We start from the raw sequence: 4437 nt of genomic DNA, 5'->3' as shown, positions 1-4437 counted from the left end.
AGGCCTGGGACCCATCAGATCCTTAATCTTCCCAGGGCTACATCGGGCACAGTTCCTAGCTGGCTGCACTGGGATGCAAGTCCCTTTTGAACATAAAATGGTAGGCAAAGCCTCTGTGGAACAACCCCAAAAGGTTACTGTATAGTCTGTACTGTACTGTACTGTACTGTCCCAGAACAGCTGGGACAACTCTAAGCCAAACCATCTACCATCTGCTACCAATGGAAGCATCTTGCAGGTAGCCACAAGATACTGCTGTCTAATCTGGGGGCTGCTCTGCTCCAGTTCTGCACTGCCATGTGCAATCTGTTGGGTGCTGTGGGAACAGACCACAAAGAGCAGCCTTGGAGCTGCTCTGTATGGCACTGCTGATGGAGCTGACTTCTAATCGTTTCCCAGAATGCAGGAAGCACCAAAGCAAATTGGGTTTTAAGTTGTTTCTGAATTCTTCTTTTTTTTTTTTTTTTTTTAATTGATTCTAAATTATCTTTGTCTTTAAATTCTTGAATAGCATGGGCCTTTAGTGTCAGATAATTTTGGAGTACTATCACAGGGGAAGGGAAATCTAAGTGCCATGTCTGTGACCAAAATTGTTTCACCTGATTGCTTTTCCTTTTTCTCAGAATTAGCAGTCCCTAGTCTATTCTTCAGGCTTCCTCTTTCTGTTTTTAAAGCATTATAACAAATCTGAGGTCTGATAATAAATTTGTCCCTATATGTTTGAGGTACAAATTAACAGCCCTACATGAAAAGCTGGGTAATTTAATTGCTTATTTAATATTGTGTGTTGTATTTTTAAATTGACATTTGACAAGTAACTTTGAAAAATTCCTTAGGTAAAAAAACACTTCAGTCTGATATGTGGTTTACTTATAATACACATATGGTTTCTCATCTACATGTCTGAAGCACCCTGTGAGAATGGACACACTTTCTTTAACTTCTGTTCAACAGTATTCCGTGATTTCTTCTTTTCTTTTTTCTTTTTTCTTTTTTCTTTTCTTTTCTTTTCTTTTCTTTTCTTTTCTTTTCTTTTCTTTTCTTTTCTTTTCTTTTCTTTTCTTTTCTTTTCTTTTCTTTTCTTTTCTTTTCTTTTCTTTTCTTTTCTTTTCTTTTCTTTTCTTTTCTTTTCTTTTCTTTTCTTTTCTTTTCTTTTCTTTTCTTTTCTTTTCTTTTCTTTTCTTTTCTTTTCTTTTCTTTTCTTTTCTTTTCTTTTCTTTTCTTTTCTTTTCTTTTCTTTTCTTTTCTTTTCTTTTCTTTTCTTTTCTTTTCTTTTCTTTTCTTTTCTTTTCTTTTCTTTTTTTCTTTTTTTTCTTTTTTTTTTTCTTTTTTTTCTTTTTTTTTCTTTTTTTATTCTTTTTTATTCTTTTCTTTTTTCTCACAGTGTATTGAACTGTCTAAAAATATCCTTCTGTATTTTTCCCTTGATTGCATTATTCTTTTATACCCTTACCACTGCATTTCTCAGTCGTCTGATTTGACAGTTCGTGAAAAGGGCAGAAATTATCAACTGAAACTGAAGCTCATGTTATTTCACCAGATTTCACTCTCTGCAGAATGATGTGAAAAGGATGACCCATTTTTTCCTCTTCCAGGATTAAAGGCTGATACATCAAGAAACCTGGAACTATCACTAATTTGTAGTGATTTCTCTCAGTTAGAGATGCTTCTAATTCTATATTACAGCTTTTAAAGTTTGCAGCCTCTTTGATAAAGACTTCCCTACCTTGCTGTCTAAAATGAATTATTGACTAAGACAGGGAAAAGTAATTGAAAGCAAACACAAACATAGTCATCTGTATAGAAATGCTACAGGTTACTAACATGGTCAATTTGTTTTCAGTGCTCCAGATACAGATACACCCTTTGGCTGACAAGGTCAATGCTCCTTCAGCAGTACTTGCTGCAGCATGCAGGTTTCCATGCCTCTGCAATTCCTCTTCCCCTCTTCTCCACCCATAATATCCATAAATTCAAAGACTGTATCCATTAGCGATTCCTGTGTCTCACAGAAGCTTTGTAGGCTATGCTAAGCAGTCTGTAGTGCCACACGGTTTTCCACATTAATTTTGATGATAACTACAGAATGGTAGTCTACAGAAAATGTTGGTAGTTGGTAGTACCAACAATTTGGGAACTAGTCTGTAAGGCTGTTACTGTTGTTGAGGCCTCTCTTGTAGATGTTCAGCCTAGTATAAGTTGCCTGACTTGGATATTAGTAGCACAAAGCCCAGCACGGGCTGCAAAACCCAACTGAGTGGTGGGTGAGTTCTGCAGTGATTATTCTGTTTGAGCTCAGTATTGCTGGTAGTGCCTGATATGGTTCAGTATGCCTATTAGAGTTGCAGTCATAGCAGTGCTTGAAGTCTAAGCACACTCCAGAACATCTCTGTTTCTGCCTCAAATGCCTGTCTAATGAGATCTGTTTAAAGTACTTATCTATGAAGGAAGAAAAAAGACCTTTATGAAGACCCTTTTTGAGTCCTGGAGTTAAGGACTTAATTTAATGATCTTTATTTCTTTTCAGAAGAGTGTGTGTGAAGAGCTTAAGGAAAATGACACTGACTTTGTACTTATAATGATCAAATGATCTAATGCACAACATGGAGGAGGACAAAAGTTGTGATTTTTTATTGCTATGAAGTCAGGAGAAATTATATGAAATATGTAATAAGCTCGTATGACAGCACACTGATCCTTAGACATATATAGCATGTTGATTCTGTTTGACCTCAGAGCCATACATGTCTTTCGTGTCAAAACATTGTACAGTGAAATAGGTGAAACAGTGGAAAATCTGTTGCCAGCCATCTAGATACGTAAGTATCTATTTTAAAACAACCAAGCTGGTGTGATGAATCATATAATCCCCAAACGTTCTCTATCTCTGTATCATTAAACCTCCCACTACTTTGGATTTCAAATCAACACCTCAATGCTGCTTAAACAATAAAAACCACCCAAACCCTTTTAAATATAGAAAATTACAATTTTCTCCTGTGAAATCATCTTGTCCCTTCCATTTTAATGTACTTGTCACTATTAAGCTTTCATTGGTGGTTTGGAGTTTTCTGTATCTTCTACCTGCAAAAACATAAACAAAATATAACAGAAAAGTTTCTTATACGTGGAAAGTTTGAAATCTGTAGATACATCTCTGAAAAAAAAAAAAAAAAAAGAAGGGTAAAGAGACCACTGGTGAGGAGAACTCTAGATATTTTAAATGTGTTTTTACTCCTTATGGTAGAATATAATCTGCTATATATACTAAACCTTTGAGTTCTCTATATGGCTGCATTCACTTATGCTCTATGAGTTTTTGCATGAGTTTCATTTTGAGACAATTTAAAGGGATGTTTGTTCAGCCTCATAAGAAAAATTAGGGCAATTCCTTCACCTTTACCATGTCATCATCTTTTCTGTTTTGTTCTGAATGTATATGATTTTCTCCTAGTGGATATCATTCTTCATTTTTTGAGGCATACTTTATATGAGTAAGAAGTTTGCCTCTTTGGACATTTATGGAAGAATAGATTAATATCTATAGCCATGGCATGTAAATAGGGCTGTTACTATAAGATGTTCATGAGAGGCTATATGTGCCTCAGGCCTTCTCTCCTGTGGTATTACTCCCTGCCCAGGAGACATGTACATTTTTCCATCTCTTTGTAAACGTTATTCACCAAAGACTAGATTCTGATCCTCTTGCTCATCCTCATAAATGCCTTATTCTGAGAACTGGCCTGTTGATGATTTTCGGTTGACAGGGGAGGTATACTATGTTATGAAAGGGATTTAAAGCTGTCTCCTCAGGGACCACGTTTAGACCCATATGATAAATCTTAGCATATGCTAAATTCTCTGATAAAATACTCACTGGACAGCAGGTATTTGTGATTGCATTCTGCAGGTTCTTACACTGTTATATGCTTCAAATAGATGGAAGAAAGGAAATAAATTGCCATTTAGGAGCTTTTCTACCTGGAGAAATAATCCAAAATAGCTGTTCAAACAGGCACTTGTAAGAACAGAACATTGCAAAATAGCTCTTTTGGAGAAGCTGTTAGAGATTATTTCTCCGTGTTAGTAAATCCTTCAAGGATTATAACCAAGCAAGTTTTTCAGCCTTCTCTCTCACTGTCTCCAAGCTTGCAGAGAAGAAAAGGAAAAATGCAGGGTTTTTTTTTGTTTGTTTGTTTGTTTTGAGGCAGAGTACATACAATTGTAATTTGATTGGAAAGAATTCCTTTTCCTTTCCACTTCAGAATGACATTGAGACCATGAAGATAGACATAGCTTTAACTATGCTTGTGGACTAAGGTACACATTCTGTTGTCTCATTACTGATCTTTGGTGTATTCTATTTTAATTACTGTTGACTGTTCATTAATATTATTTCTTCCAGTTATTGTTGGAGAGACAACATGAGTAAGAGAG

The sequence above is a fragment of the Anser cygnoides genome, chromosome Z (genome assembly GCF_040182565.1).
Source record: "Anser cygnoides isolate HZ-2024a breed goose chromosome Z, Taihu_goose_T2T_genome, whole genome shotgun sequence".
Taxonomy (NCBI): domain Eukaryota; kingdom Metazoa; phylum Chordata; class Aves; order Anseriformes; family Anatidae; genus Anser; species Anser cygnoides.
The sequence above is the reverse complement of the archived record's forward strand: the minus strand, read 5'-3'. Positions refer to the sequence as shown.